We start from the raw sequence: 9,998 nt of genomic DNA on the forward strand, positions 1-9,998 counted from the left end.
TACTTCTAGGGGGTGGGGCAAAGGGGAAGTTTGGGGTGATGGGAGTAGAAGCCACATACTTTTTGTGACCTAATTTTGAAAGTGATAACCCATCCTTTGCTGCATTATACTCCTTAGGTCCAGAGTCACACAGAGAGCATGGGGTGACACCCAGGCCTGAATCCAGGGAGGCAGAGCTTGCTGTTGCAGGGGTGTCCCTTGGAAAGGTGCCTGCAGGTTCCATGGCTGCTGTTCCAGCCGCCCAGCATGGGAGGGCACGAGAAAAGGGAGAGGCACTTCCATGGGTATGTTAGTCAACTTGGAAAGAGCTGTGCGGTGCTGGGGTGTTGTTCAGTGGTATAGCGCTTGCTTGCCCAGCATGTTCTGAGGCCCTGAGTTCAGCCGCAGCACAAAGAACAAAACCAAAAATCCAGCAGTGCTGTGAGAGCGAATCCCTTCACTTCCATCTTTACCTGGACTTAACAGCCTCAGGTTTCTCTAGCTCCCTGCCTGCAACGGGACCCTGCACACACAGGCATGTATATGCATGTACCCCGACACACACCTCGAAACTCAACAAAGTTCAAAGCCACACTGAGGAGAAACTATTTTTGTTGGGGAGGGGCAGCCTCCTCAGCTCCCAGCAACACGATGAGCCTTCCACTCCTGGGAGACCGTGCACATGAGGTTCCGCTGGAAACGGGAGCTGGGTCTTCCTGCTCGCCCCTTTCTTCTCCCAGATCCATTGTATTTGTTTGTTTGTTTGTTTGTTTGTTTTGTGCCCTGAATGTCTACTGAAACACGCAGGAAATAAATAACTAAATAGCTTTGCCAACAGATTTTCAGAATGAAAATAAACAATGAAATTCAGGAACTCTGACCTGGCTTGAGGTATTTAACCCCCTGCAGCAAAGGAATGAACAAACAGACAAACAAACACTGGAATAAAAAAAAAAAAAAAGCAGTGACAATGGTAACAAGCCAGCCCAGAAAAGACTGGGATGTAACTTCTGTCCCCCCACACGCCCTTTCTCCTGGGCGCCCCCCTCCGGCCTGCCACACTGCTGCCCCCAGTTCCAAAGGGCTTCTCCAGTTTTGCTGTCCCCTTGTGTGGCCTTCTGGTTTCCCTGCCTCCCAGCACTTCCTGCCTACTTGCTTGGTGGTGGTGTGGGGACACGTTGGAACTTAGAAATACACTAAATACTAGAAATATTCTGGTGGCCCCATGCAGGGAAAACCAATTCAACTGTACCTGCTGGGCAGTGCTGGGCACACAGGCCTATAATTTCAACTCTGGGAGGTGGGGGGCCATGAGTTCAAGATCATCAAACATAGCCAGTTTGAAGCCAGCCTGATTTGACCCTGTCTCAAAACAAAACAATACAACAAAAAGAAAAACAACAAAACACTCAATTCAATCGTAGAAACATTAGGGAGGCAAGCAAAATTGTGCAGATTTCCATAACAAGTTGATGTTTGGGGGGAAATGTCAGATATGGGATCATTTCTAAATAAACATTCTTCAGCACCTGGTGCCCAAAGCTCACCTACACTTTCGATTACATTCCCATGGGAAGTAGGAAGTTTAGGGAGATCATGGTCCTCTGTTACCTCCCTCACTGGGAGAGTTTTCATGCTGCTACCCAAACTTGGAAACTTGGCATTTTCCTGTCTTGATATTTTTTTAAACCTACAGAGAAATGGCCAGAGCAATACAGTGAGAGTCTGCACATCTTGTCTAGATTTCTCACATTTGCTGACTCTCTTTCAGATGTGCGGTTCTGCTGAACCACACGAGGGTGTGAGCAGATGCCAGCTGAGTTCCTGAATCGTCACCATGCCTTCCAGCGAGAGGCCCCTTCCCTTCCTTCTGTCTCTTTCCCATTTTTCCCTTCTCTACTCTACCATACCCTACCTTCCCTTCCCCGGGGTTGAATTCAGAGCCGCATATGCTGCTAGGAAACATATGGCACTACTGAACACTGAACATTCCTTTTCCTATTCTTTTCCTTTTTAAATTTAAATCTGTTTTGAGACAGTCTCAGTAAGTAGCCCAAGCTGTCCTTGGCCTAGTGAGCCTTGGTCCCCTAAAAGATGGGTCTGGATTCAGTTCCCAGCACCCACATGGTGGCTCACAACTCTAGTTCCAAGGATGCAAACATCCTCTCCAGAGCGACAACAGGTGTGCTCACGGCACACAGACACACTCAGGCAGAACATTCATTCACACAAACGCATACATAATCCCCAAAACAACAACAGCAGTAGCAGCTACAACAGCCTGGGTTGGATGGATTCCTTATACTCTTCCACTTTCACTGAAACTATTTATCCTCGTCCTTTTTTATTCCCTAACATTGATATTTTTAGAGAGTACACCCCCCCCCCCATCTGTTGCCCGTGATTAGATTCCGGCTGAACATTTCTGGTACAAATACCACCCAGTGACATTGTATCTTTCCTCCTGAATCTGTTTGGGGTTATTTGGTTGTCAGAATGCCCAGTTTTGGTGCTGTTTGGATTGGATCCCTTGGTCAAGCACCCAGTTCCTAGAGTGCTAGAGGCAGGCACCACTGTATTCAGCTATGGGGCACTTTCCAAAATAATCACTTTCTCTTTCTCTTTCTTTCTTTCTTTCTTTCTTTCTTTCTTTCTTTCTTTCTTTCTCTCTCTCTTTCTTTCTTTCTTTCTTTTTTTGAGACAGGGTTTCTCTGTGTAGCCCTGGCTGTTGCAGAACCCACTCTGTAGACCAGGCTGGCCTCAAACTCACAGAGATCTGCCTGCCTCTGCCTCCTGAGTGCTGGAACTAAAGGTGTGTGCCCCTACCACCCAGCTCAGAAAGATCACTTTCAAGGCTTGATGTGTGTCCCAGTGGTGAATGCTTTATCGCTTGCTCGCCTGCCTTGCACATGGCCCTGGGCTCTGTCCCTAGAATGGTAAAAACAAACAAACAAAAAAACTACACACTGTATCTTCAACTTTTCCCATTTGTAAAAGGAGTTAATTTTGATAGGTTTTGTGATGGTGTGAACAAAAATGGCCACCATGGGGTCATATATTTAAATGCTTGGTCCCAGTTGGTGGAACTGTTTGGGAAGGATTAGGAGGTGTGGCCTTGCTGAAGGAGGTGTGTCACTGGGGGTGGGCTTTGAGGTTTCAAAAGTGCATGCCAGGCCCAGTGTCTGTCTGTCTGCCTTTGGATCAGGATGTAAAGCTCTCAGCTACTGCTCTCTTGCCATGCCTGTTTGCTTCCTGTCATAATGATCATGGACTCGCCCTTTGAAACTGTAAGTAAGCTCCCAGTTAACAGCTTCCTGTTAGAAGTCGCCCTGGTCAGGAAAGAACTTTAAAAGCCTTCAAGGAAGAAGTGTGATGTTTTTCCTTTCTTCTGTGTTTCCTCCTCTCCTCCTCCTCCTCCTCCTCCTCCTCCTCCTCCTCCTCCTCCTCCTCCTCCTCCTCCTCCTCCTCCTCCTCCTCCTCCTATTTTGTCTAGGCTGCCCTCCAACCCACAGAGCTCCTCCTTCTTAGCTTCCCAAGTACTTGGATTGCAGGCATGTCCTGGGAAATGGGGTTCCGAGCAGGCTGCGACCAATGACCACAGTTCTTTCATGGTGGTACGCAGCCCAAGATAGCCACAATGCACCCGCAGGCGTGTGGAAGTCGGAGGACTCCCCCTCTACAGAGGAAGAACCAAGGCTCAAAGAGGCATGCCGAATTGCCCAACGTCCCAGGCATCATCTTGGCTGCAAAAATAGAAGCAGATTCCAACTAATGGGAGTGTGAGAGGCGTTTGTCAGAAGGATAGTGAGAAACTTACTCAGAGTTTGGAAAGGCCAGAGTGTCGGGCTGGAAAACCAACCAGGAACAGAGCAATGGAAGAGTGGTTTGGGGTCTCTGTCCCCATGACCAATGACACAGTACACTCTAACTGCCCTGTTTGATGTTATTAGCTCCAGACTTGAAGCCCTGGGTGGAAATGTCCAAAGCTCAGAGCTGGGGTGGGCTCCAGACATGATGGTGACTGAGACTAGCTGGCTAGTGCTCAAAATGGTTCATTCAGCTCGTAGATGAAAGGTGATTCTGACATCACACAGAGAAGAGGGAGGGCTAGACCCTGCCTCCAGTTCTGGGACACTGATAGCGTGACCTGCCCTACTACCGGGTGACACTGCAGCTCTTTCAGAATTTTCCATACTGCCATTCAAAATAACGCGAACAGTGCAACTAGCGGCAGCAGTACCTGGAAGGTACCACCAGAGGGAACAAGAGACTAACAAATTTAAACAAGAGACTAACAAATTTAAGTGGGCCGGGGCTTTGGACAACAGAACCCTGTGGGGAAGATCGGGCTTGAGGGGGGTGGGAGGACCCTCCTGATAAACAGCAGTGAGCAGCAAGAGGCCTCTCTGTTCTCCGGACACTGGCTGCCCTTGCTCCTAACTGTGGGCTTCTCCTGGTCTTTGTTCTGAGAACTTGAAAGGACTTTGAACTCTTCTTTTTTATGGCATCAATATTCCAACTGTAAACACCCCACTCCCCATCTCTGCCCATCAACTCCAGTTTAGCTCGGGAGTACAGGGCAAGGACAGCAGGGTGAGGCATGTTCTTCTAGCCCTTGGGCAGCAGGAAGTGGAGTGTGGCTTCTCCTCTGGGCAGTCATTTCAGTACCCAGTATGGTGCCTGGCACAGACTATGTGCCGGACAAATATTTGTTGGCAGTTGATAATTATTTGGCAGGGATAAATGTGACCAAAAGAACCGCAGCATAGGCTGCTGCAGTTCCACGTTGCTTGGGTCTTTGTACTCTGTCCCAGCTACTACCGCTGTCCTGGCCTGTGCTGGGGTTCTTGCTGCAGGACCACTTACCGTAGCTCCCTGGTTCCCCTCCAACCCCTTCATCCCACAGTTCGTTCTTCACTCTGACTGAGATCCAACCCCTTGCCTCGGCCCTGGGTGCTTCTGTGCCAGCCGGGGCATGCCTGCCACTCTGACCTCATGTCCGGCTTCAGCCTCGCTGCTGGCTTTCTTTGTTTGTCCAGAGCGCAGTGAGCAGGCTCTTGCCGGAGGGCTCTCGCATTAACTGTTCCTTCTGCCTGGAATGCTCTCTACCCTGAGTCTTGGCACGGAGGACTCCTGGTCTCTTAGGCCCCCATGTAAATGTCACTTCCGCCATGGCTCTTGAAGTGCAGTGTAGGTCTCTGCCCCCAGTCGCTTCATCAAATCCATTCTTCGTTTAACAGTGATCAAAGCGCTGGTCGTGGCTTCTTGTCTATTCGTCGTTTATTTTTAAGATTTTCATTCGTGCATTTATTTATTTATTTATTTATTTATTGAGGCAGGGTTTTTCTGTGTAGCCTTGACTGTCCTGGACTCACTTTGTAGACCAGCAAGGCCTCGAACTCACAGAGATAGGCCTGCCCCTGCTTTCCTGAGTGCTGGGATCTCAGGTGTGCACCACTGTGCCCTGCTAAGATTTTTATTTCTAATTATGTGTCTCTGTGTGCGTGGGGGGGGGGGGCGTTGCATGTGAATACAGGCACCCCTGATGCTCAAAGGCTTCAGATCTCCTGGCCCTGGAGTTACAGGTGGTTGTGCCTCCTGGTGTGCTGAGATCTGAACTGGAGTCCTCCAAAAGATCTGTACACACAGCCCACAGTAGTAAGCTCTGAGCCACCTCTCCTGACCCCTTTGTTGTATTTTTTGCTTGTTTGTTTTTGACAGGGCCTTGCTGTAGAGGCCAGACTGATCTTCAACTCCCTGTCTGTTTGCCTTCGCCTCTTGAGTCCTGGGATGACGGGAGCTTGTCAGTAAGCCCAGTTTGCATTTGTTTCCAGAAGAGAAACCTTCCAACAATAGGGACCCTGTTTGCTTAGTTCAATTACTATTTCCTCAACACCTATTACTAGAACAGTGCCAAGAGCCTGGTGGTGGTGGCGCACTCCTGTGACCGCAGCACTCGGGAGGCAAAGCAGGCAGATCTCAGAGTGTGACAGTCAGGGCTATCCAGAGAAACCCTGTCTTGAAAAAAAAAAAAAAAAGAAAAGTGGGAGCTAGAGAGATGGCTCAGAGGTTAAGAGCACTGGCTGCTCTTCCAGAGGTCCTGAGTTCAATTCCCAGCCACCACATGGTGGCTCACAACCACCTATAATGATCTATACCTTCTTCTGGCCTGCAGGTGTACATGCAGGCAAAACACGTATACATGATAAATAAATAAAACTTAAAAGAAAAAGAAAAGTGTGTGGAAACCTCAGCTTCAAGCCAGAGACGATAGGGCATGGCTGTTTACAATGCCAGGGCTTAGCTGTTGTCAGAAAAGCCAGGGAAGGTGCAGAGGAACCCCGCTTCTCTGTGTCACGCTGCAGCGTTTTGCTGCAGCGTTTTCAGCCGTGTGTTGCCCAGACACACCCACAGCCGTGCATTTGCATACACTCTACTCTCCAAGTAGGAGTTTCCTCCTCCAGAAGAGGAGGTCTAGAGCATAGCTCCCTCTTATGACCCATCCATGTTACAAAACCCCAAAGATCACTGAGACTAAGCCGAACTGAACTTGGGAGCATTCTCCCTCCTTTCCCTTCTGTCAAGGCTAACGCTTCCCAAACACTGCAGTTACTGGGGCGGTTTTTCTTACAAGGCTCAGCAGGGCCCATGATCCACAAGCTGAGTCACGGGGCTCTGCTGCAAATTACATATATATTACATATATGTTAATACGTATAATATACATAATATATTCTATTTCCTGTAGCAATGGATGGGTCCCAGTTCAGCGGGAAAAGAAGAGAACGCTCCCTGTTTTAAGTTTTGCCCGTCCTCTCCTAGCGCTTTGGAACTCGTGGTTCTAGACCGTTACCTGCTGCAGCACACACTGTGATTTCAGTAAGTTACTGTGCTGTCACAGTCTGCCCAAGAGTCCTGCTTCTCAGAAGGGCTCAGGGCAAGCCTGGGAGGCGGTCTTCGAGAGAGTGCTCTACCAGCACCCTCCTGCAAACCTTTATAAACAGGCATTTCAGAGACAGATAATTTGACTGAAACATGTCTGCAGCAGACAGTCCTCCTCGGTCGTGGAAGAACTTGGCAGAGGGCCCAGACTCCAACCTGCTGGTCTGAGGATTCCCTGGTTTCTGCCGCTGGCTAACAGCAGTTCCCACACTGTTCTGGTCAGGGAGGCTGCGGTCAGCAAGGGCCTTCTGCGGTGCAGCTCAGCCTATTCCCCGCGGCCAAAAGAGCCAACGCCCACCCGCCCTCCGAGAAAACCTCAGGAAAGGATCGGAATAATCCTTGGCTGTTGAGCATAATCACAAGAGGGAAGAAAAAGCCATCGGGAAGGGCCATGACAGGACTCAGGGGTGAAGGTGCCTGGTGCCAAGCTTGATGGCCTGGGCTCACTCCCTGGTGCCAACGTGATGAGAACTGACTCCCAAAAGTTGGCCTCTGGCATTCATACAGTGCTGAGGCAAGTGTGCATACCCTATTCAGATACACAGACTAATACGAAAATTTAAAAACCATCAAAAACAGCAATGAATTGGGCCTAGTAGCTCTGAGTTCTGCTCCTCCTCCCACCCACGATTGGTCTGTGTCTGTGCAAGCCACCTTACACGCCACAGCCTTCACCTTCTCCGATTAGCTGGGTCTTTTTCTGTTTGATTGGCTTGGTTTTTGTTTTTTGAGTAGCCTTGACTGTCCTCGACTCGCTTCTTAAACCAGGCTGGCCTCAGAACTCACAGCGATCCACCTGCCTCTGCCTCCCTGAGTGTAGGGATTACAGGCCTGCGCCATCTATAGTGAGATATGGTGCCCTTGTGAATGCATACAAATAATAAATAAATCTTAAAGAAAAGACACCTCCCTGCTCAAATATCCTATAATTTTCAAACTTAGTGTCTGAGCGTTTCCCATGTCCCCTAGTCCTAGCTTATATTTCTCATCTATGAAATAAGGGCTTCATTCTGAGGGCCCCAGAATTGTAGAATTCTAGGAACAGACTTGGTGTTGGGGGTCACCTCTGACCATGCATAGTTCTGCTAGGAAGAGAAGCCTGTGGGACTCAGCACAGAAAGAACCCTGTGTTATTTCTTCAGTTTCCTGACAGGTGTCCAAATTCTTTCTCACTCAAAAACAAAAAGATAAACAAGGCCTCTCGTTTCGAATATAAGATTTCCTTTTATAATCACACAATTTTCTTTCTCTCTTAAAAAAAAAAAATCTTGACCAGTGGTGACGACTCACAGCTTTAGTCCCAGCACTCGGGAGGCAGAGGCAAGAGGATCTGGGTTTGAGGCCAGCCTGGTCTACAGAGTGAGTTCCAGGGCAACCAGGGCTACACAGATAAACCCTGACTTGAAAACAAAAACAAAAACAAAAAATCCATTACATTATATTCATTTATTTCTTACGTGTGACCTCCTGTGGGCACCCAGGGACAACCTGAAGGAGCTGGTTCTTTTCTTCCACGAAGTGGGGCCTGGGGGTGGAGCGCAGGTCCTCAGGCTTGGCAGCCAGCGCCTTACCTGGTGAGCCGGTCTTGTCTGCCTTCCTTCCTTTCTTCTCGGCGTCTTCTTCCTCCATTTATTTATTTACTCTTTATTTAGAGACAGGGGCCCACTAAGTCCCCAAGCCAAGGCTTGAACATGCAACATTCCCACCCCAGCCTCCTGAGTAGCCTGGACGGTAGGTGCACCACCAGGCCCAGTGTACACACTTTACTTGTCTTACAGTGAGTGTGTGTGTGTGTGTGTGTGAGAAAGAGAGAGAGAATCTGTGTGTGTGTGTGTGTGTGTGTGAGTCTGTTTGTGTGTGTGTGAGTGTCTGTATATATACATGCATTAGCCTGTGTGTGAGTCTCTGTGTGTCTGAGTGTGTGTGTGTGTGAATGTAGGAGTGAGTCTGTGTGTGTGAGTCTTTGTGTGTCTAGGAGTGTGTGTCTGTGTGTGTGAATGCATGTGTCTGTATGCGAGTGTGTATGAGCGAGTCTGTGTCTGTGAGTCTCTCTGTGTGAATGTATGAATATGTGTGTGTGTGTCTGTGTCTGTGTATATACATGAATTAGTCTGAGTCTCTGTGTATCTGAGTGTGTGGATGCATGTGTATGTGTTTGAGTGTGTATGAGTCTGTGTGTGTGTGTGTGTGTGTGCGCATGTACAGCACAGCACAGCACATGGTGTGTAGGTGTCAGAGGACTCTTGGCAGGAGTTGGCTGGCTCCCGCCACTGTGTGCCCTGAGGACTGACCCCAAGCCTCGGGCAGAGCCTTTAGCCTTTGCCCATCTCTGCTCCCCGCTGCTCCTTTGAGACGGTTTCAGGATATAGGTCCGGCTGGCTTGGGTCCTGCTCTGTAGACCAGCTTGACTCTATCTTGAGGTAATCCCCCTGCCTCTGCCTCCAGAGAGCTCAGATTACAGGAATGAACCACCATGCCAGATCACCTACCTTTCTTTCTATAGAAATAACACTAGCTCACTTTTTAAATATTTTATGTATATGAGCATTTTGCCTGCCTGTGTGTTTACACACGGGTGCCTACTGCCTGCCAAGGTCAGAAGAGGGCACTGGAGCCCCAGGACTGGATGGTTGTGAGCCGCCATGTGGATGTTGGGAATCAAACCTGGGTCCTCTTCAAGAGCAACTGGTCCTCTTAGCCCCTGAGCCATCTCTTTAGCCCCGGCTTTTTTTTTTTTTTTTAAAAATTAAGAAAAAAAAAATGGCCAGATGCGGTGACACGCACCTTTAATTCCAGCACTTGGGAGGCAGAGTCAGGAGGATCTCTGTGAGTTCAAGGTTAGCCTGGCTGCATAGTAAGCTTCAAGAGAGCCCAGGCTGTATAGAGAGCCCCCATCTCAGAAAGATAAAGTTTGATTTATGTGTATGGGTGTTTTGCCTGCAGGCACAGGTGTTCCTGGTGTAACTCCTCAGATCCCCTGGAAGAGGGTCCCGGTTGGTTGTGAGCTGCTATGTGGGGGCTGGGAATGGAGCCCCGAACCTTTGGGAGAGCAGTAGTTGCTTACAGTTGCGGGGCCA

Source organism: Meriones unguiculatus, chromosome 8, assembly GCF_030254825.1.
Source record: "Meriones unguiculatus strain TT.TT164.6M chromosome 8, Bangor_MerUng_6.1, whole genome shotgun sequence".
NCBI classification, from domain to species: Eukaryota; Metazoa; Chordata; class Mammalia; order Rodentia; family Muridae; genus Meriones; species Meriones unguiculatus.